The sequence below is a fragment of the Teleopsis dalmanni genome, chromosome 1, assembly GCF_002237135.1.
Source record: "Teleopsis dalmanni isolate 2A chromosome 1, ASM223713v2, whole genome shotgun sequence".
NCBI lineage: Eukaryota > Metazoa > Arthropoda > Insecta > Diptera > Diopsidae > Teleopsis > Teleopsis dalmanni.
The window spans coordinates 13,732,743-13,758,730 of record NC_051846.1 but is presented as its reverse complement, the minus strand read 5'-3'; the positions used below and the strand labels follow the sequence as shown (position 1 = coordinate 13,758,730).

At 25.5% G+C, this 25,988-nt stretch overlaps 1 long non-coding RNA gene across 1 annotated transcript in view; it reads right to left on the bottom strand.

Annotated features, from left to right (window-relative positions):
- The window catches only part of LOC119672448, a 54,785-nt gene extending 37,034 nt beyond the window's left edge, over window positions 1–17,751 (bottom strand). Inside the window, exon 1 of the long non-coding RNA XR_005251897.1 lies at window positions 16,637–17,751. This is a non-coding gene — a long non-coding RNA (uncharacterized LOC119672448). The remainder of the gene's footprint in view (window positions 1–16,636) is intronic.
- Between the last annotated feature and the right edge of the window lie 8,237 nt (window positions 17,752–25,988).

The following is a 25,988-nucleotide window of genomic DNA, read 5'->3' as shown; positions in this document are numbered from 1 at the left end:
TTATTTGCAAGTTCTGTAGTTGCGCTTTTTTTTTGTCCGAAAACAAAACGCTTGTATGTGTGAGTGAGTGTTGGCTAGCTTGGGTACCCAGTAGAAAACGGATCGATCCGTCATCGAAGACGTCTTCAAGACATGGATACATACATGAAGACCGATCGATCCAAATGTATGACGGTCTTCGAAGACACTTTCATACAAATTAGCCAAATGTCTTCAATGAATTTTTGTGTACATGTCTCGAAGACCGACAGAAAGTTGTGCGCTCTTAGTGCAGTACTCATATAATTTTTTCACCCTTTTTTTATTTCTACTCTTTTATTGCGCTCTTTAAATTTTAAATGAATTTCAATTTTCTCTTTAAATAAGTAGAAAGAAATTGTTGTATTTTGTACTTTTATTTATTTTATATAATAATTTCTTAAATTACATTCAAAATTAAAAGTTTTAAAAATAAATTATAAATTTTATTATAAATTATTATAAATTTTATTAAGATATTAATAATAAACTAGTGAAAACTAGTAAACATAATGAAAATTAATTTAAATAATTAACTTAATATAACTTAGCATATCTAAAATTAACTAAAACTAATATAAAATAATTTATAGCATTTCGCTATCATCAATTGTTGAAGTTTTATATGTTTTCAAAAGCGTTGAAAAGGATTTTGGTACAATTAAACCATCTGATCTTAAGAGTTCTAAAATATCATTACTACAACGCTTGTTAATCCTGTGTTTTTTAAATATAACAGCTAATTTTTCACAAGTGTTTTCAGTTTTTTTATTTTCAACATCCTTTGTTTCGTTTCTAAAACAACTTTCACTGGAATTATTGTCTTCAATATTAATATCAATATATTTTCCAGGAACTAAGTCACTATTTAATTTGTTTTGATTTAATTTCTTTTTTTTTAATATTTCGTAGTTTAATGATTTTGTTTCTTTATTTATTTTGATTTTTTTAATATTTATTTCACTACACTTCAAAATTATTGCGTCACTTCATTTATAAAACATAGCGTCATCTGAGGCAAAATTCAAACACGTTGTTATGAACACTAAAAATGAGAGAGAAAGCAAAGAAAGAGTATTTACATTCATGTTTTGAGCAATTGTTTTGCAAATTTGCTTGAAAATGAGGACGCGGTATCAAAGACCGTCTTGAAGACAATGTCTTCGAAGACCACTTTTTCTACTGGGTACTTGGTTACTTGGATACTTGAGTGTGAGTGCGTTTTTGGTGCGCTTATAAACTACTCGAAATATGGCCTGCAGGCAGCGTTCGTACATAAATGGCTTAATACCGTTCCATATAAAATATTATATCGTACACAAGCTGGAAGCCATTACGAGCGGTCAATTACCAAGTTGAAGGTAGTGCATTTAATTCACATTCAATACTTTTATGGAAATGTCCAAAAAAAAACAAAAAAAAAATACTTAAAAATTTGTATGCATTGTTAAAAGTATTTTTCTTAAATTAATATATATAATTACTTTAAATGTTAAAGGATATAGTCAAAGTACATGAAAGGAATTAAAGTGGTCTTAACATTAACGTGGTATGTGATATATTACTATATTAATGTATATATATATATCATAAGGCAACGTAATGAAATTCTTATTTTTTATTAATATACATATATTAATAGTGTTAATATGAAGTTATAATTTTTGTTTTATTTTTTTAATCATATACACATATTTATGTATAATTTATTATATTATTATGTAGTATTATTTATTAATTTAATTATGTTTTCATTCACTGCTTTATTTGAATAACCTTCAGATACTTGTGAATGATTTTAAGCTTCGGCAAAAATTATCGTTAACTTTTCTTCTATGTTTTGGCATTGAAAATGTCTTCAGTGACATCAAATATAAAAATTATTATTTTATTTAAATCATTGGGATACCATTTAAAATGAAATAGTCTCTCCAACTTCCCTTAAATTAACTTCTCTATTATGTTTTAACATTAAAGATGTCTTCAGTGTTATCAAATATGGAAATTATTATTCCATTTTTCGACTGTAAACTCATTTAAGTCATTAGGATACCATACATAATATGATATTCTTTGCCATTTTAATTAAACTAACTTTTCTTCTATTTTTTTACATTGCAGATGTCTCCAGAAACATCAAATTTAAAAATTATTATTTTATTTAAATCATTGGGATACCATTTAAAATGAAATAGTCTCTCCAACTTCCCTTAAATTAACTTCCCTATTATGTTTTAACATTAAAGATGTCTTCAGTGTTATCAAATATGGAAATTATTATTCCATTTTTCGACTGTAAACTCATTTAAGTCATTAGGATACCATACATAATATGATATTCTTTGCCATTTTAATTAAATTAACTTTTCTTCTATTTTTTACATTGCAGATGTCTCCTGAAACATCAAATTTAAAAATTATTATTTTATTTTTCGACTATAAACTTATTTAGGTTATTACGAAACTGCTTATATTATTAGTTTTTTTTCGACTTCCCTATTATAAAAACCATTGAAAACTTTTACAATATTGTATTGACATAGGTCAGTAGAAGAGGATAATATTAAATCATTTTAATTGATTATATACAATACGATATTGAGGCCTTCCTTCTCATTCTACTCGGTTAAGGATTAGAAATTTTTACAATTAGCCTTTTTGAATAAATTATTAAAACTTTTAGACACTACCTTATCTATCTTTAATTCTGTCTCGATAAAGACAAAAGCTTCTCTTTATTGGATTTAACCGAATGAATGCCAACTCAGGCAGTTTAATTAATTTGTCGTACTAGCAGATTGTTACATTTTCCCATCTGAGATCACCTTTCTGGGTGAATATCTCAGTTATTAACTTCTTTAGTGACGTTAGAGACATTTCAAAATTTTCTTAGTTTCGCTTAATAAATGTAAATCTCTTAGTAACTGAGATGCTTAAATTGTTTAATATAATAAATAAAATTATATAATACGATATAATTATTTATATAATATAATAAATAAAGTTAACTTAATTTATTTTTGGGATTCTTCTTAATTCTTAATTTAATTTAGTTCTTACGTATTTTTCGTGTGATAAATCCAGCTATTTCTGGGCTTGTCCAGTATTAAATTTAAGTTACTAGGGGTCCCAATAGCTTAGGGGTCCCAGATACATAAATTTATCAATGCATCCTGCTGACTCTACTATGCTTATTCTTTTAAGCACAACAACGAGATGTGGCTTTATTAGCTAACTGATTATTAGCTAACTAATTTGAATTTATAATGAATATATTTCATAATTGGTATATTAAATTAAATATTTTATTTATATTTTTTTTTTTGGAAAAATAATTTGTTCTTATAAATATTTTATCTAAAAGAACTTTTGATATTGATATCTTTTTTGATTGTTGAAAGGCGAATTAGTGTCTAAACCACTTTCACTCAATAGTGTCTGTAATCATATCGGTGATCTACCGTAACAAGTGTTCCATAGAATTATGAATATCAGTTATTGAAATAATATTTATGAAAATAGTAAAAGAATAAAAAATTAACTGATCTTCACAGAAAGGTCTTAACTTGTTTATCAAAGTTATTAAATATAATTACATTTGACTATTAAACAAGAATTTTTTTTATTATGAAAATAATAAAAGTAGAAGAATATCTACAAATATTTATAGAAAGTTCTTATAAAACTATAATTTTTATAACTTTCTCTTTTAGAGATGTACATATTTGAATAATAACTAAGAATCTTACTTAATCACTTAAGATGTAAACTTCATTGTACAATCCCATTTGGTTCCATTACACTGAAATCAAAATTATTATTTAAATAATATCCTTTTTTTATTTTTGCTCATTTAACCTTACAAGATCTTATCAATCAACTATGGACTAACCGAACACGGAAAACTCATATATTTTCCAATTAAAATATGAACATTCATAACTGCATTCATGGTTTTACGACTTCACTTCAGCCTATTATCCAAAATTTGTATGTAAAACGAATAGATTAACTATGTAAATTTATTTCAAATCAAATTCAATAAAATAAGCCTAAAATGTTGGCTTTTGCGCCATTGTCAGTGGCGTTATAAACGATGGACCTTGACATAGACCGTAGAGTTTTTGGAGCTCAGCGAGTAGCGTTAAGTTCGTGATTAAAACACTGTAAAAAATTTAAGGTCAATAGTATTTTTAATGCGCAGAGTTGGTAAGTATTTTTAAATTTGTTAGCTATCAAATGAAAATTAAAAACTTTAAAGCAAAAACTAAAAAAAAACCAAAAAAAAAAAAATTAATAAAATTAAATTCAGAATTGTATGGTAATTAATTGCGTATTGTTTGAAATGCTATAATTTAAGAGCAGATTGCTGAGCGTTCTTGAAGATAAAAATTCTATCGTAGTTTCGTATGAGATTTCAAGATTTTAAGATTTGACCAAGCTAAGAATTTATGATTGTAATAGTAGGCATTGGAGTAGAGATGATATATGAAAATGTGTAATTTAAACAATGTAAAAGAACCAACTGACCTTACTCAATAAATCAAAAAAAAAAAAAATAAATAAACACAAGTGAATATTTCAGAAAAGGTGCTTCTGATGCCTATCGTAGAAGAACATACATTAATCTCAATTAATATGCAAACAATATAATTTTAGTAATAATATTTTATTATGCTTATATTCTTATGAGAAGACACTTGTTAATTGGTTTTATATGCTCGCATGTTATGAATTCTAAAAAGACAGGTATGTTCTTCAGCGAATGCGGAAGAGTTAATGAATTCTTGTAAAGATTCTGTTAATGGATTTTTCTAGGAAAGTGAAGAATTAGAACAAATAATTTTAGTTTAGTGTTACCTATGTTACCTTTATAACCTTCAATCAGTTTTAGAATAATTGATACGTAACTTATATATATCTTTTTTAATATATTCTTATGATTTATTTGAAATATTAATTCTTGTATTCATGTATTTGGCTTTAAAATTATTAATATATTAATTAATTATTTTTTTGTCGTTTATATTGAATTATTGCTGTATTATATCCATTCCCTGAAGATAACTGTAAAATATAGACGAAATATTGCTAACAATAAAATATATAGTTACCTGAACACAGGGATATCTCGAGCAACTGCAAAGCAGACGAGGTTGCCAAGACAAGTACTCGAGTTTCTGACTAATAACTTAAAACTTAAACCAGATGCATCCTTCTGTTAGATCTCAAAATCGATCAAATTTAATCTGGTTAAGAAAAGTAGTAATCAACTGCCTTTACTAAGAAATAACATCTTCAGCAGTACGGTATCACTGTGTACTTGCAAGACATAATATAAGCCTGATTCTACCCTACAATAACTTTTGTTGTGATTGTGACTTTGCAGAAGAGGAAAAAACTATACTAAACTTCATGTATCACCGACCTAACAGAGCTGCCATTTTGGGAAATCAGAGACTTGGTCAAATTTATAGACTTGTCAGGATTCGATTTCACTTGAATAGGAAAGTCGTTTTTTTCGGCGTTGTTCGAATACTGACCTCAAGTCTATATATGAAGAACGCTAGTTCGTGTTATCAAAATGTATCATAATTTGAAGTCAAACGGACTTTAGATATAAGGACACTACTTTAACCTAACCTTTTTTACTGATTTCGATTTAAGTTAATATTCAAGAAAATTTCTTTGGCCTGCTCTTCATACATTTTTAACGGAACGAAACATTATATTATTGGAATAATAATATTTAAATTAGGTGTTATGAAGATGACTATCGAATATGGTCGAAATATCGGAAATATATATTAATGAAATATAATTTGTTTTCAAAAATAAAAAGTAAATTATAATTTTCTTTATTTTTATTTAAATAACCAATTAGCCCTCTAATAAATTAAAAAATTATTATATGTATTTATAACCGATTTTAAAAAATAATTGAATTATGACTTAGATTAGTTGTATATTCAAATACTAAGCTAATGTTTCTTCCCGTGATTATTAAATTGCGATTTGAACCGCTAGTCTTTTGCAGTCTGATGGCTTGGATCTTCTCAACTTGTTTCGAAAATGTGGAGTTAATAGATTCAAGTCTCTTATGTTGCACACCCCCTTGATTACTGAAATACAATATTAGCCGTTAGACTTTTATAGTCTGTTGGCTGAGATATTCAACTCGTACCTTAAGAAGTAACTTTAGTAACTAGAATTCACTTACTGAATCCTCAGAAAACAAAAATATATATATATATATATATGATTTATGAGCCTTTTTGTCATTCATAACTTCAAAATCTTTACAATGATGGCAACTCTGTCAATGACTGCACTTTGTATTAATTAAGTTTACAGTTATAAATTCTTGAAGTAAGATTAATATTTATTTTATATGTGAACGAAATGAAAATTGCACACAACAAAACGCTAGCATTGAAATAATATAGAGAATCGTTAATTATACATTTATATAGTAAAATATAAATTAAAATAATTAAAGAAAAAAATTTCCAACATTTGTTCTAATTATAACTGAAAAAATGGCGCGCTATCACCCCCAACTAACCTTATCAGAACCTTAGCCCTGAATTGAAAATCTTGAATAAAGCTCACTTATCTATTTATACTCGAACAATACTACAAATATGTAGACAAGCACATTCAGACACGTACTGACAAATTGACAACTATGAGCGTCGTGAACGCACAGACACACAAACAGTATGTATGTATGTACGCTTTTTGAAATCATTTCGAATTTCATTTAGAATCTACAAATTTCGTTTCAAAACATAAACGTTAGTATGAGAGTAAAATTGTATGCGAAACCTTGGAAATGAAACATAAGTTAACTGTAGTTCGGATGACATTGTGAAAAACACGTAATAGCAAACAAATTGACAAACAAACCTAGCCGCATAGACCAATACTACAGCAACAATAAAAGCAACTACACTACACTACACTGTGAATGCAATAAAAACACAAAAACAGACACATACACACGCACGTGCATAGAGAAAAACGCATAAACTCATAGGCAGTGCCTATGCACTTTTTGTATTTGTAATTTGCCGGACTTGTTTTTTGTATTGATAATTGCATAGGCCACCATGTATGCAACGGTGTGTATGCGAGCGTGTATATTTATATGTTTGTAGCAAGTGCGCTAGTCAATGTCTAGGTCAATACATGTGCTCGTACATATAAACATATATATTTATATATAGATATATATGAATGTAAATATAAATATGTAATGTAAATATATATTTACATAAATTGATACATAGAGCAAAAACACACCATTTTCGTAGCAATAATATTTTACACTTTTAGTTGTGATGCATTAATTTGTTTAAATAAATGAAAATACGTCTACGCTATGAAAAATAACAATAACAAATATGTTGGGAAAAATTTCAAGCCAAAAATAAATAGAAATAAATTAAGACTATTAATGACTCAAAAGTAACTGGCTGAGATTTAATTAATTTGTTAGTTTATTTTTGTTCGTTTTTTTATGATTAATCATTGAGGGTTTAAGTCTTTTATTTGTGTTTTTTTTTTTTGGTGTTCCTTATGTTTGATATTATTTACATAACTGCATTTGCATACGTATGCACGTAACGGTTTATGTACTGGCACTCGTGTATTTTGCATATTTATGAGCACACACACACATATATATATAAACTTATGTACAGACGTTTCGCATTAAACTAAGGAGATCAGCACTTTTTTAATTACAAAAACAAAACCAAAAACAAAAACAAAACTAAAATGAAAACAAATTCTATAAAGTGAAGTAGGTCAACAAATATGATACACGCCACTGCAATAATTCCAAAATTCGCTTACTTACTCCATTTTTCCATTTTTCCACTTTTCTGTTTTTTTTTTTGTTTTTGTTTTAATTACCAAAAAACAAACGAAATAAGAATTTCTGATTCACTTCTTGAAGTCTACAGTTACAGCAGAATTACAAAATATTTCGACTTAATTAATTTAGTATAGAAAAAACAAAAAAAAACAACAACAACAATTACAACAGTTGAGAATGCAGAAAGTAGGGAGCGAGAAATGAGTTAAGTAATCATTTTGACACAAAAATAAATATTCAAAAAAAAAATATTTTAATTAAAAATTTGGTTTCGATTTTGGTTTAAAGTAAAAATTTAAACTTTAACTAATTACACCTCCTAAAAAAACACAACGTAAGTATATAGCTTTGACTTTACCGAATTATAATACCCTACCATAAATACACAGCCGTTCAGAAGTAGTTCTTTATTACTTTCTTGCTTAGTTGTCTATTATAGTAGCCTGATCAGTGCCTTAAATCGCCAATTGGTAATAGCAAATACTTTTATACCATTTGTCACCAGGTTATTCCATCGAAGATACCGGCGTCTTCCACCGCGTTTTTCAAAACTAAGTACCGAATCAAATACCTTTCTAGCTGAAGCATTTTCCTCACGGTATAACGTATACAGCTCATCGTTCCAACTAATTTGATACTAATTGCCAACACGTTAAGAAGCATGAATCTACCTCAAAAATTTTCTCATGAAAGGTTTCTCATCACTATTGGTAATTTATCCCATATTCTACACCATACAGGCATGATAAGAGATATGTAGAGCGTGATTTTTGTTTCTCAAGAGAGGGTTTTATTTCTGCATTGCCTACCTAATCCGAAGTAATATCTATTGGCAATAGTGAAATCATTAAACTAATATTATTTTTGGTGTTACGTTGGCTGCCAAGTAAACAACGTGTAACCCAACTTTGAACTTATAAGTATCAGTAGTGACGTGGCTGTTATTATGCCCAGGAAATTAAACTAATAAACACAAGTTATATCATAACTTGTATCATAAGTATACACACTTGGTTTCATTGATTCTGTGAAGCTCAAATTTTGCTATTCAATTTCTCTCATAGTTAAGAAAAAGCCATTGATACTAGAACTAGATACATTGACTTAGTGATGGATTATGAGTAAACAATAATTTATAATAATTATAATAATTTGAAAATATGTTAAAATTTAAGAGAAATTATTAACAGATTAAAAACTTAACATTTGTTTCAATTTTATTATAAATAATAATTAAAGAAGAAGTAGATATGTATAATAGGCTTTATTGTTTTAACTAAATGAAAACCTTTGGCGATGCGGGCTTGTTCAAAATATAGAGGACAACAAGATATTGCATATAAATAAAAAAATAATAAATAATAACAATTTCCATTTAATAAATTTTAATTCACTTTTAATTGACAAAAGATTTCAAATGATATAAAAGGAATAAATAAGTTTCTTATGGGCACTACCATTAATTATAAAAATATAAATTGTTTAAAATAATTTAAGTATAAAAAAAAATCTATGAATAACTCTAATAAATTATATTTATAAAGTCAAACTATAAATATTTTTTTTGATTTATTATATTTAATAAAAAGTATATCACAGTCATTTTTTATTATTATTAACATAATATACGCCAATATTTTTAATTAAAATTTTATAAAAAAATTTAAATAAAAGTATACTTTTTTAAAACCACTTAGTTTTAAAGATATTTTTGTATATTTAGTTTTTTTTTAAATAATTTTAATAGGAGTATGTAAAACATCACTCCATCTTCACTTACTTGTGATAAACATGCCGAAGCTGTCAAAATATTTAGATGGATGCGATTCAGGCACTCTGACGTATGAGCGTTTTAGGTTTTTGAACTAACAACCTTCATTAAAGTTTTTATTTTATTGAAAAACAATAAAAAATAAATATATTTTTATGTTTTATTAATAATAACACGATTTCATTAATAGATATATTTTATAATGATTTTTATGAGATTTACTTTTAACTAATAAAAAAATATTTAGCATTATTGTATCAAATGTCATTGGCACTAATGATAATCACATATGAACTCTGCTAAATTGTTTTAAAAATTATTTGAATATTTAAATATAAAAGAAATTTTTAGATAAAAAATTTTGTTATTGAACAAATATTACTTTTTGCAAATAAAATTATGATATTTTTGCTAACTACAAGGTAATAGGGAAGGAATGAAGAAGGAAGGCAATGAAAAGAATTCGAATAGAGTTTAATCTGGTAGATAAAAGTTGAAGAAAAAATGTTCCAGGAGTGATTTGGTTTGCGTCCCGGAGCCACTATTATACCTAAATGACCAAGTACTGTTCACTCCTGCCAACAGGGTCTATACTAGTACATTTCTTTGGGTTACGATAAAAACTGATGAAAAAAGAGATAATAAATGACGATGAAAATTCTTGAAGTAATATGGTTAAGTAATTAAGTAGTTAATCGAAACTATATCACTACATATGATTGACCCAACTAAATTAAATTAATGTTAATTCCAAAGTAGACCACTTCACTCTACTCACTACTTGCGTCAGTGCTCAACTTAACTCAAACATGTTAAAAGTGTTAGTTAATAGCGCTGGAATACAATATTTTGAAGATAGTAGTAATAAGAGATTTTTATACACTTAATGTTAAAAGAAAAAGAGAACTAATAGAAAGATTAAAATAGCAAAAAAATTAAAAAAAAAAACAAAACTAAATAAAAAGAAGGAAAGAAAAGATATTACTGATAATATTAAGGCACGTAGAAATAAAAGGAGCAAAGACAAAAAGAAGAATAATAATAAAATAAAGGATTTAAATTTTATATAAATAAGATAAGGAATAAGACAAGCAAGAAGAGTAAAAGAAGTAGAAAAGAAGAATACCACCAAAATATTGTAAGACATTAATAAATGTAATTTGGAATAAGTGAAACAAAGAGAAAAGAGAATCAGAAAGCAAAAGGAAAAATTAAAATATTGATTAATTAAAAAATTATTTAAACAAAAAGAAATAAAAAATAAACTCGGAATTAAAAAATATAAGCACAAAAGAAACAAAACTGAAAAGGATAATGAAAGCGTAAGAAATTAAAGTAAGTGAAAGTCGAAAAATTATAAAAAAAGAAAAACAAAAGATAATAAGCGAGATAAGAATTTTTATTTGAAATTATTATTAATAAAATATTGTAATATTGAGAAATAATAGAAAGAAAATACAAATACAAAATTCAGGACATAAGAGAATTAAGAATATAAGAAAAAAAAAATTAACTGAAGGACGAATACTAGAAAAAAAAATTCATAAATTAATATGTTAAAAAAAGCAAAACCAATAAAAGAAAATAAATGAAAAGAAGAGACAAGAAAATAAAAGAAAAGAAATAAAAGTGGAAAAGTAAAAACAAAGGAAAGAAGAATTTTAATACAAAATTATTGCATTAATACTTTTAATTCCTTTTATAATTATGATTAAAAGTATTAAAGAATCTTCAAAGCTTACAAACAAGAGCTTAATAAAAATTAAATAACAAATAAAGTTAATAAATTTTAAATAAATAATTTCAGTATATATTTAAATTCTATATTTAAATAGACTTATATTATTAAATTAAATAAATATAAAAATAAATTTATACAAAAAAGACAATACCCCAGCTTCTGCATATAATTTAACTAAATATTTTCTTAAAAAACTATTTTAAACTTCATTCAATATTTGCTTTCATGATTTATTTTACTCATTTGTTATTTCAATAGTTTTTTTTTTTTTTGTTTAAATTAACTTGAAATATATCTGTAGATACCTATTGCAGTGTGTAGATACGAACTTCGGTATATAACCTCCAAAATTCAACGAAACAAATAGCAAAGCCTTGAACTTATCTAAACGAAAAAAAATCGTAATTCGCACTGAATTTGTGGAGAAACACTTGTGAGCTTCGAAAGTGGGTGAACCACACAATAAGATTTTGGTTGAGGTTATTGATCATATCTAACATTTAATTATTTATGAATTACTTTTAAATAAAGTACAAATATGTTAATTATAAGAGTCATGTTATAAGTTCAATTATATATGAATTTATTAGTCATATAAAAAATGAAATAAAAAAAGAAACCCAAAATTTTTTATGTCAAAAATTCATGCTCTGTATAAAACAACAAAAAAAAAAGATTAATAAAAGACATTAGCTAAAATTAATATTAAATGAATAGTATTAGTATCCAAAATTTTAAGAAATAGTTTATAAACATATTCAACGAGTAGAAATCGTGATAAGACTTGTAGTAATAGTTGAGGTAGTATTAGATAAAATCTGATATAGTATTTGTAATAGCAAAAATTTCGGAGAATATAAGGCCATAATTGAATATATGAATTATTTTACATACAATATTATTAATGAAAATAATGATTTTTCTCTCTAGAACTTAAAATAGTTTTCATTTAAGAAATTTATATAGACGATCATAATTAAATAAATTATTTATTAAATGTAATTTATTATTTGTAATATAATAGAATTTTAATATAATCAAATTCTGAATTATTTCTAATACAGAAATTATAATACTCACATCTAATAATATCTGTAAACATAGACTAAATATTGGATTGATCTAATAAACTTCCTCATATTTGTTAATCGTTTCAGTTTAAAAACTTCAACTTGAAAATAATCGAACTTCAACTCTCGATTGATTTCTTCGGAAGATAATGTAATTAATTATAAGCATTGTGGTTATTGTAGAATGAATAATTTCACTCAAGATGTCAGATTTAATATATATGATTACTCACTGGTGCAATTATTATATTAGATGATGGTATCAAAATAAAAACCTATTGCCGTCGCTAGAATTGAGAAGAATTTTTCAATTTTTGGAATTTTAAGTAATACATAAAATAGATTTCAGAGATCACGGAAGATGTTGACAATCTCTAACGAAACGCCGGATTCGAAAGATAAAATGAAACTATTTTATTTATTAATTATAAAAATAACTTAATTGAAATTAATTTATTTTTGTCCTAACATAAAAAAGACCAGAAAAGTATAAAATAATAATACAATTCTAGGATTTTTTCCAGTTTTACATTTCACAAATTAACGTAATACTAAATTATTAATGTGTTGTTTCTTAAATACTTCAATTTTATTTATATATGTTTATATATCTATTTTTTTAATATATTACAAAAAATTTTTCTGGGTTTAGTAAAAAATGTTAATAATATAATGAAAACCATAAACAAATCCAACAAATCCCTATGAGAAAATAAAAGGCTTTACTTAACTAAGCTATTAAGTTAAGAACTTAGTTAAAGCGACATACGACAATGTTAAAGTATGGTTACGTGAAGCTCAATTTAGTTATATATATATCCTAGATACGGATAACACTAATCATATTATCAAAGCTATGATTTCTACTAGCGTTATTGAGTGAACTCTAATCCTACCAAAAAGACAAAAAAGTCAACTGACTGAATACATTGGACTGATCCTGTTCTTTATTCAATCAAAATATAATAATAATTTATAGAGTCGTCCACTTGAAAAACTCAAAGAGATATATTCATTCACACACAACTTTGTGAAGTAGGGAAGAAGAAGGTTACGACACTGGAGCTACCAGAATATAAGACCAGTCAAAATACTGCCTGATTAATCTTTAATACGTAGAAATGTTAATGAAAAGCATCTGAAAGATTACTTTCATATAGATTGTACATATGTTGAATTTTTTGGTCAAGAGAGCATTATTATATTTTTAAATATAAAATTATTGATTTTTTATATTTTAGTAATAAATCATTAAAAAAATCTTAAAAATTAAAAATCTAAAAATCTAATAAAAAATAATAATGACAAGTATTTAAAAATAACTTATTATTTTATTATATTTTTTTACAAAGAATATTGTAATATTCTATAAAGTTCCACAACATTTTTGCACAAATTGCTTATATATTAAAGATTAAAGTAGTAGACAAAAAATGCTTTTAAAATTTATTATAATATAAATCATAATATATATAAAAATGCAAAATAATAATAAAATAAATATATTAATACGACCTCTCAATATACTATAAAATGCAATATATAAAACTATAAAATATAAAAACATATATATAATACATTTGATATAAAAATTAAGTTTAACTCAAAATATCTTTCTTTCATATACTTATAAGCTTAAATTATATTTAAATGAATTTTAAAAGGGAATAAAAAATAAGCTATATATCAAATTAAATAATGTTATTTATATGAAATTTAAATCATTAGTTTTAATAAATAATAATAGTATAATTGAATAATTTATTGTTTTATTGGTTAATGCTTTAGATTTATTTTTCATATGATAATTTTATGGTTGACTTTATGAATTAATAAGGCAGTACTATTTATTTGAGTTTATATTTTTAAATTGTAATAATAGTTTTTTTATTAACAAATAACAAAAACATTATTAATTACTATACAAGAATTTTTCTTGTGTGATAATTTTTCTTTTTTTTTTTTTTGTTGGAATTAATTAATGTAATAAATAATAGTGAAAATAAAAGCTCTAACTGCTAGTCGACTTTCGATTTTTATGATTTATTATAACATATTTTTCTAAGAATTTGCAGGTGCTTATTAGGAGTGCTAATGGTACGCTGACCCTATAGACTCTATTGTGCCAGAGATGCTGATGATGCGGTCTTTATGTTTTATAATATTTTGAGACATCACTATATTATATATTATAATTATATTATAGTTTTTCAAACTACACATAAAACAGATTATTTTAGATATTTAATTAAAAACCATTTTTCATAAATATTCTCTGACGAATATCTCTAAATCCAGAATAAATAGTTTAAAACTAAAATATATCACTAAATATCTTTAGTATATTTAGTAGTGGTAGGAAAAAATCAGGTTTTTGATTAATTTTTTTATATTATTTTAAGTGTTCAAAAGTCAAAGACATAAAAAATAAAAATTTAAAAATTAAAGTAAAGTAAATTATAATTATTTTTGATTGTATTTGATTTGATTATATCTAGTAAAATCTTGTTAAGATATTAAATATTTTTAATGTTTAATGAAGTGAATCTTTTTAAAATATTATATATTTATAATGTTATATATATTTCTTTATAATGATATAATTAATTACTAAAATAAAAAATATAATTTGAAATCAAGTAATAATATAAGTAATAATATATATAGTATTTAATAAATTATGAAGTAGTTTTATATTTGTTGAATATTTTTGCATATTTTAATTAATTTTACGAATACATATATAAACATATTAAACATATAAAATAAATACGAATTGAGTTACTCAGTATTGATTTGAATTCCGATTCTGGGTTTTAGACTTAAAATTAACTATAAATAAAATTCTATTAATTATATCGTGCAATAATTTAAACTTAAAAAAAATAAAACAATTATTTCAAACATATTATTAAAAAATTGTTTTTAATTAAGATTTTTTAAATTATAATTAATAAGTATTTTTTTAATTGCATATTTTACTTCATTAAAAATTAGTTTCATTTCAAATTAAATTTTATTTATTTTAATGTATTTTATTTTTTAAAAACTAAGATAAATTAAAAAATAAATTAAATTTAAAAAAAATTTGCCTATAGTATATAGTGTTGTAAAATGCAATAAACCGAAATAAAACTATTAATAAAAGAATTATTGGAAATAATAATAAGTATTTAGTTTATTAATCTTAAATTTTATTAGAAAATTAAAATAGTAAGGGTATCAGATAAATGATTAATTTGTTTAATTAAAATTAATCAAGGTTGACTGAATCTTATAACAAATATGACTTATATTTAAAAAATATGACTTCTTAAATTTAAAGAAATTTCTGAACTCAAATTGATTATTTTAAAAAATTTAAATAAAATTATTAATAAATAAATTATATTACAAAAATAAATTTATTAAAAGTCATTAAAAATTTAATTAAAAAATCAATTAAATTTCAATTAATTAAATTAATTTGAAATTGTTTTCAAATAAAAAAAATTTTTTTTAATTACAATTAAAGAAAAAACAATTATTTATATAAATAAATTTTATACAGAATATGACTTAATTTGAAATTAAAATAAGCTAAATAAATTTTATTATTAAACTGAAGTTAATTTTAAATTAAAATAAAAATAAACTAAATAAATTTTATTATTAAACTTAAGTTAATTTTAAATTAAAATAAAAATAAACTAAATAAGGTTTAAAATAAATTATTTAGTTAATAATGAAATACTATAATTAAAATGAATAAATAAAGTTTGTTATTAAACTAAAAGAAAAACAAACTAAATGAAATAAACTAAACTAAATTAAATAAAGTTATTAATGAAATATTAATGTATATAATGAAATTTTTAATAAAACAATAATAAAAAAAAATAATTTCACACAAATTTTTAATTAAAAAATCTAAAAAATAATTAAAAGTTAAATTATTTTATTTATTTTAAAATAAAAAAAAATTTTATTATTTACAAAATAAAAAAAAATTTTAAAGCAAAATTGACTTAATTTAATTAAAAATTAAAAAAAAATTACTATGATTTAATTGCTACAATAATTTTTAAAAATTTAAATTGAGTCGAATTAAAATTTTTAAGTACTATAATTATTCCCAAAAAAAAAAATTTATTTTTAAAATAATTTTTACTCACTTCACATTTTCGAGTTAATCCTTTAGAATCGGCGAGTTCGCGTTATGAAATTCGAAAAAAAAAAAATTTAGCATTGCGAAATTTTGTAGGTCCTCGTCACTTGCGCGTAGCTATAATAATTATTCCAACCATTGACCTCGAAGTGATTTGTTTGCAATGTAACGTTTATTGCTCTTGAAGTGCATTTACCTTTTATTTTATTTTATTTTTTTTTATTTAGTTATAACAGATTTGTATGAATTATGTAGACACACACACACACACACATAGGCACAGGCACACTCAGGCACAGAGGCAGCGACACACATAGGCGTGCTTAAGTGCGGCTTTAAGGTGAAACTAATTTTTGCCAAGATGAAAATTTTTAGTTTGGTTTTTGAATAAATTTTTTTTTGTTATTGATTTTTATTTGAAATACAAAATTTGTATTTGTATAAAAAACAACTAAAATCAATGCATGTTTCAACTGTAACAGGTAAACGAACTTGCAGATACTTATTGCTGTGCTAACTTCATTATTACCGAAAATTAATTATATCGCCGCGGTTAGATGAAAATACTTTGATTGTTTTATTCCAAAGCCAGAGAGCTTGCAACTCACTTTTTTCTTATAAGTAGAATATCATCATAAACTCTATGCAATTTTATTTTATAAATATTTTTTTAGAATTTTTTTTGTAGATACTTTTTCTGTATTTTTATAATTTTTTACATAAAATAATTTTATGTGCACGTTTTGTGGTGTTGCACATGCACATGCACTGCACTTTTAGTATTTTGTATTAATAATTTTAATTAATAATTATATTTGTAAAATTTTAATATTTAATACTTTTTCATTTTCTAGTAAAGATGAACGAAATCACTCATTGAATTGAATTTTTTTTAATTCAATCTTTAATGGATGCAAAAACACAAAAAAGCAAATCATTTTTAAACGTTATTGAACGACAATGGCCACGAACGAACGTTTTATATTGTAGAAAAAAAAACAAAAGTGTACTTCGCGCGCGTTAAAATCGAAATTGCAACCAAACGCAAAAAGCAAAATAAACAAAAATAAACGAGAGCAACAACGTCTATCTCCAACGACAGTCGATTTAAGACTGAACGAGCCAAATTCTCCAAGTTCACAAACGAACAAACGAACAAACAAACGAACAAATGCACATACAAACGAACGTACGAACGAACGAGCATACGACGAACGCACATGAGCTTTATTGTTCAATGGCGAGGCGAGGCGAGCACTACACTCGTATGGGGAGCACAGTTGGCTTTATCAGTGCTACTGCATTTCGAGTGCTACGTCTTTGGCTGCCAGCGACTTGTGATTTTGTTTGTGACTTTGTTTTGCAAGAGTTTAATTTGTTTTTTCTTTTTTGTTTTTTTTTTGGTAGCAACAAAATTTTGTTTGCATTTTGTTTGGATTTTGTGTTGTTGGCTTTAAGAGAGCAAAGGACTCTGATGAAGAAATTTGATTTGGACTCTGGTTGGCAGTGGGATTTGGTAAAAATAAATTTCAACTAATTTTCAGATACATTTACTTGCATTACATTAATTTTTTTTTGTATTCAATGCAAATGACTGGCACACAAAAAGGTCATGGACTTGTGTACCAACAAAGCCTACTGCAGTGCGTTAAAGTATTCGAAGACTTTGTTTGTCTCTTCAAAGATTTAAAGTTAAAACTAATAAATTCTTCAATTCTATTTTACTTCTAATATATTATTGAATTATTTTATGACCTTATTGAACTGAAAGATATGGTGGACTAAGATATAAAGTAGAGATATAAAGTAAGATATACGAACCTTATAACTGTTTGTTTTTTTGGTAAATACATAATATCATAGACGATTTTCTGACGTGCCTTCGATAAGGACTACCAGGTAAATTAGCTAACGGCCATATTATACAGAATTCATTCATATGATGAATGGTCACAGCAATTTTACGACCTTTTTGATCATAAGCAATACAGACAGATATGTTATACAGACAGTCAATGTTATAATAATTGTCAATTTCGTACTTTACTATTCTGATACTTCTTTTGTGCCTAATTTAAAAATGTATTTATTTTTATGTAAATATGGTTACAAGTACTCACAAAAACACATCTATGTATTCCTAATAGATGAAAATTTTTAACTGAACAAAACTGTTATGACTAACGTGATAAGGCACTAAAAGAATCGTACCCTGATCAAATTTACTCAACTCTTTTTCATCAACATCAAATCTCATTATTGTCTCATTTTCTTATACTTCATTTTTACATTCACATTGCAAAAAACCATAATTCCAGATTTAACCTAAACATGACTGTCCATATGACATTCCCATTACTAAACACAATATTGTTGTTGTGGTTGTAGTCCATAGGAACCTTTTTTTTGTTCAAGTTGGGATGGATGAATGGTAATTGTTCGCCTTTAAAAATAAGCTGATTATAGTCTGATAGTGAGACATACTGTTTTCAGTGTAGTGCCAAGGTTAAGGTTCCACTTCCTCTTACAGCCAGATTTTAAAAACTTAAGTACACAAAACTAATAACATATTGATAATAATTCCAATGCTTATTAAGTAATGGACTACGGTTAAATGACGATAGAAATTTTCCGTCAGTTGCATTTTTTTTTTTTTTGGAATAGGTTGGAAGAATCGACTTTAATCCGTTAAAACCACCTCTTAGATATCAATGGAGAATTGCCACTACTGACTTAAAACTTCATTTAGAGGTGATAGTTGAAATAAACAAGCTTGGTACTTAGAAATCTATGTTTATCTATGCCATAAAGCATTGAAGTGGTTATAAAACCAAAAATGTTTTTAGGTTGATGAGATGGGTGTTATTTCACAAACGCTGGAGGTACGTTAGTTGTAGACGTTTTGATTATGGACTCGAAACCGACGAAACCAAACATTTTATTTTAATTTTTTTTTTACTATTTCTATACATTATTATTTTTTGTCATTATTATAATTATATTTTATTTATCATATTAAGTTTTTTATTTTATTTATATGTATTCAGATCTATTAATACTTTGTTTTATTTTTTTTTTATTTTTTTAATTGATTTTATTTATTATATATAGTTTATTATATTATTTATATGTATTCATATCTATTATTATTTTTGTTTAATATTTTTTTATTTTTACATTTTGATAACTTATAATCATAATTGACTTTATTTATTACATAATTACATTACGTCAATTTTTTTATTATTAATTATTGTTATTATTGTAGTTGTATTTTATGTAATGCAATATTTTTTATATATGTTCATATATATTATTATATCTTATTCTTTTTACTAGTGTTTCTATTTCTTTCCTCTAAAACAATTATGTATTTTTTTTAAAAAAAGAAATAATTTTTATACTTACTACACTTTTATATTATACTTTTATACTTAAAACATTAATTATTTTATTCAAAAAAAAATTAATTTTTATACTTACAGCCATTGCATACACTACACTGTATATTGACAATGTAGCGCACTAACACAGTCCACACAATCAATCGCACTGTTGATTGCTAATGCACTACAGAAAATTAGTTTTCAATGTTGTCTTTGCTTGCATGTAAAAAAATTGTTTACATTTTTTACTTTTCATTGAAAATCCTTTTCATCATCCTTACTTCACAAATTTACTATATTTTGCTTTTACTTACTTTTCTCAACGCAAAACTTTCATTTTTTTGGAAACTTTCAAAGAGTATAAAACACAAGCAGTTCCTCTTAATTGTGTTTGCAAAACCAATTCAATTAAGAGCACACGCGATGTACGAAGCAAAGATGTTGCGAATTTTTCTCTTTGCTGCTTTTGCTTTTGCATTTGCTTTTTCCTTGCTGAAGCAACAAAGCAATGGGTAAACAAGCATAAATTCTTATAAGAAAAAAATTGATGAGTTCAATGATGTGTGTTTGCTTTATTTACTGTATTTGCTTTATTTACAAGAGGTCACTCATACGACATGTGACATGCATTGTATCTTTTTTGGTTAGAACGGAATGAATAAACTCGATTCGGATTTTCGCATTTTCGGATTTTGAACTTTGCTCTAGAAAGTTTAAATGGTGTGCAAGGAAAGTTCATAGTTGAGCGAGGTTTATTTGATGCAGTTCAAATGACCTGTATTAACGTTGAGGTCCGTTGGGGTGGTCCCTGGTTTGAAGCGAAATTGTGGGAGGAACGAATGAAAACATTTAGACTTTTTTATTCGATGAGTTTATTAAACATAAAAAGTTTTGGGACAATTCGATTATATTCCATTATAACTTTACAATTATATTTTCATATTAAATATATTTTTAAATTGTTATATATTAAAGGCGGTGAAGAGTCAAAAATACATTATTTATAATATTTTGAAATTGTTGGTAATGTCAATTTTTATTATTAATATTAATTCTTTTTTATATTCCTTTGAAATATATATCTTCTTAAATTTTTTTATCATAAAATAATTTTTTTCTTACATTTCTTTAAAATATATGTCTTCTTATTTTTTTTTTATATTTCAAAAAAAAGAAATAAATATTTAATATTTTGAAATTATTTTTTTGTTTGAAATATCTACTTTCATTACTAGGCATAAATTCTAATATTCCTTCAAAATAAAATGTCTTCATTATTTTATTTATACTTCATATAAAATAAAATAAAATATTTAGAGTAGTTGTGAGTTCAATTTTTTTTAAATTTTTCTATTTTTTGAAAAGGCGTATGTGAATAAAATAAAAAAAAAGTGAAATGCATAAAATTAAAATTAATTTACAAATTTACTTACATAAACCTTTTCATAAATATTTTTATTACATTTAGTACTGATAAATTATTATTTTTTATTTAATTTTATTTCATTAAATTTTATTAAATATGTAGGTATTTAAGCTTTCACAAAATAAATTTTACTATAAAAAAATTAAATGAAGTATTGGTCAATAAATTATATAAAACAATAAATTATCAAACTATTTATACAATTATAAAATTTTGAATAGCTACAACAAATAAATTAATGTAGATAGGTACATGTCCAAAAGAGAGAACCGAGAGAACCTTTAGTGGACAGTAGTCATCCAAAACTATTTATTCGAAAAAAATGATCATCTATAAAGTTACGTTGATCCAAAGAAAATATTGATATATAAAAAATTTATTTTAACGTTTTGACTTGTACACTCAACTGTACAGAGAGTTTTCACTGTACATACATTCACTGTACATAAACTTATTTTCAAATAATTATGTTTTTCATTATATTGCAAAATTTGAAATTCGATTGATATATTAATTATTGTATATTATAAAACTTATTTGCTTGTTTTTGAAGTTTTTCCAGATTGGAAAACTTTAAATTGGATGTAATTCATTTTTTAACCGGTCCCCCTATAAAAAAAAGATATTATATAGATAATAGATAAGTTTTACAGATAAGTTTTTATGAACTACATTACCTATAACTTCCTATCCTAAAACTCCACCTAGGATTCCACCACTGCCAGCTCCACCACCACTGCCACCACCGCCAAGTATGCTACCAAGCAATGGATTCCCATTTAGGTTTAATAAGCAACTATAAAAAACATTGATATTAAAATTTTTATAAAAATTTCAAATTTATGACAAATTAAGAAAATTTCGGATCAAACCAGATATATTCCCCTTCTCTGCTTGAATAAACCCGAGTTCGTGTTTAAATCACTTTTACTCAATAGTATCTGGGATTATTTGTGTGATCCACTATAGCAAAAGCTTCATTGTATTATTATAATAAGTTATTTAATTTATAGAAGAATAGTTTAAGTCCAAGTATATTTTCCAGATTCATAGATAAACAAAGCATCATTTACATTCATTACAAAAACGAATTCAAACACTTTTAGATATTTTTATGTTTCAATTAAATGTGTTTGATTCAAAAACTCATAATTTGTTTATATAAATTACACCTACGCATATTGTCAAGTCCACACTTAGCTTAAATACACACGTACGTTAAAATAAACAACAGTCAAATTGCAAGCTAACAGCACTGAAAACAAGAGACACTATCTAGGTGCCAACTAACAGAATTAAAAAAACGGATATATGAAAAAAAACAAAAAAAATTGAAAATATGAGAAGTGAGGATACCAGCCACTAAAGTATCGAGGACTAACTACTATCTTACAGTCATTCAGATATTCAATCAGGAGCATATTCAGTTATCTTATGGTATTTATTTTGACAAATACTCCTCAATAAATGATTCATTATGGTTATTATCGCATTGTAAATAGGTATAATGAGATGACAAAATATTTATAAACTAAAGAAATAGACCAAATAAAGCAATATTTTAAAATTACTCACCTTGTTATCTTTTGATACATATATGTTATGAAACGTAATATAATGATTTATTAATACATTCCAGAGATCAAAAAACAATCAGAGAACATAAGAAATGATGATAGAGCTCTAAATGGAGGAATACTATGCTGTCATCCGAGCAGATCATGGTTGTTAACAGTTCGAGAATGTCGACTCAACTTATTAGTGTCTAACACACATGGGTGCCTAAATATAGGGACAACTAGGATAATTCTAGGGTTGATAAGCTTGCCAAAGCAGACACGCTCAATAAAATTCACTTCCTCGATATTAGAATCTCACATCCAATGGTCATACTGCAGTATATAAACAGACTAGGTAGATAAAGACTGTTATGAGACTTCGAAACTTACTAAGTCCAATTTAAACAAGTAACGTATCAGTCAGGTGTTTCAACTAAAGTCAAAGGATATAGGCACCCTACTCGGTAAAATTTACTCCACGAATGTTGGTTCAACACTTCCAATAGCTGAAATGTATATCAAGCCACAAAAACATATAGTAGTAACCTAGACAGATGAAGACTCATATCAAACTTTAAGATATATTTAATATAATTTAGTTTAATAAACTAAAGCTGTTCTTTCTTAGCAACACGGTATCGGTATTGACAGGTCGCAGTGTATTAGTCAGCTCCATAACGAGTTTTGTTATGACCACAGAGAAGGAGGAAACTATGTATCACTTTAGGTGTCAGTGTGGATCTTTGGTCAGTAGAAGATTTAACATATTTACAGTCCCTTGTCTTACTGAACTAACAGACCTGTCATCCTTCAAAACTAGAAACATGGTTAATTTTATAGACTTTGTTATAATTTTATAGACTCGTCATATTCTACTAGATATACTGAACGTTTTTATTACCGAGAAAACATCTACAAAGATGAAACTGAATTTTGTTTTTCGGCAGTTGTTAATTGTCAATAGATACAATTCTTGAATTGGTTAATCAACCTACTTATTCACAGACTTTGTAAATAAGTAGATTGTGACGTATGAGATCTAATATTAGACCTATTATATCATTATTATTATATTAATGAAAGTCTTCGATATTTTCTGACCTACCGTAAATCAACACGTATTAAATGCTGGCAAGCCCATTGACGCATACACTGGAAAATTTGAAAAAAAATTAAGTTTGGATCCAACTATATATATTCATCAACTCACTCTCAAAATTTCTGGTGTTGGTGCTGGACAAAAATCGGATACCGGTGGTTGTACCGGTGGTTGTACTGGTGGCTGTACTGGTGGTTCTACAGGTGGTTTAGCTGGTGGTCCTTCATTATTTGTAGCCGACTTTAAATATTAAATTCACAATTTGTAATAAAATTTAACTTCGATTAATGATGGAATACTCACAGTCAGCTGAAAATAAAAATAAAGAGTTATTTTAATACTTTTTTTTAATAATAATATATTAATATATCAATAATATAATATATTAATATTATAATCAAAAGAATTTTCAATTTCCTTTATTCAATACTTTATAAGAATATATAAATGATCTGTAGTATAGCTATTTATGTTCTGAAACGAGTTCTCACAGTTTTTAAATATCATTTAATTGCTTATATAAAAAAATACATTGATGATTTTGATTAAAGATGGAAATAAGCAAACAAATATTAAAAAATCACAAATATTAGGTCTCTAAAATATCTTTATAATTTTGGCGTATCTAACTCATATATAATTTAGCTTGGTTATACAAAGACCAAGAAGACTTGTGAAGCTTTCTATCTTTCAATAAACAAAATTTACAATCTACTTATACGTATCACTCATTCTATACATACTTCTATAAATATTATATAGAACATATAAAGTTTATAATGAACAATGAATATAATAATATAATCGAATAATGAATCGATAATAGAAGAGAGAAACCTTCTTATCATTTTTGCCTCTCTTTAAGTTAACACAACTAACATATCAATATTAGCTATGTACTTTATAATTTTGCATTGATTTTGTTTAGTGATCTAACATCCGGATTTGCATATCATTTTCAAAATGAAAGACGTTGTTGCTCTAGAGATGTTTGAAGCGACATTTGGAAAAAGAGTACAAAGTATCGTGAGTTGGATTGAATTGTTAGGATACGAACGACAATCATACTCAGAAAGACAATGTTCTAAAGACATTTGCAGCAATAGTTGGAGAAGGACGTCATAAGAGAGGGCTGTGCCTCCACTGGAGAGAATACGATAAAAATGTCTAATAAATACAATGGCAAAAAATGTGAATACAGTAAAGATATCCGAGAGGTATTGTGATATCGATTGAAACTCAATTGAAATCAGGATACGATCTGCCTAACTACGTTAAGATCTGTCATTCAATTCAGTGGACCGGATCCATATTATGGATTAAGTTGGTCTACAACTAGGACTCTGATTAAAAAATCGTTTTCAAACGAAAGAAGTCGCTACTGGTGCGACATTCCAGGTAACTGCCAGGCTAAAGAGCTGGTTCGTCATTACAGTTACGGTAAGTTATCCTTTCTTAGCAGAACAGAGTTGAGGTTGGTGGTAGTATAATTAATGGGTCACCACGGATTGCGTTATCACCCTAACAAAATAGGTTTGTCCGAAGAGATAGATTGTCGACTCTACGTAGAAGCAGACGAGACTTCTAGTCACTTTCTTTGTGATTATCCAGCCTTGATCTGGGTCAGGAAGAGATCACTGCGTCGAGAATTACTTCCCCCTTCTGACATTAGGGGGTCCTCAACGGTTGACATTTTGGCTTTGATTCGATAGGCGGAATGTTTTCTGTTCGGTTAGAGTTTGTGGTAGCACGAAAGAGCTCGTACCGTGTTTATTTCTATTCTATTCTATTTTATTCTATTCTATTCTAGGATACGAAAGTCAATGTGGTGCTGACTGTTATATTTAACATGTTGAAGAAAAAACAATCTTTTATCGAGTTTTGAGTAG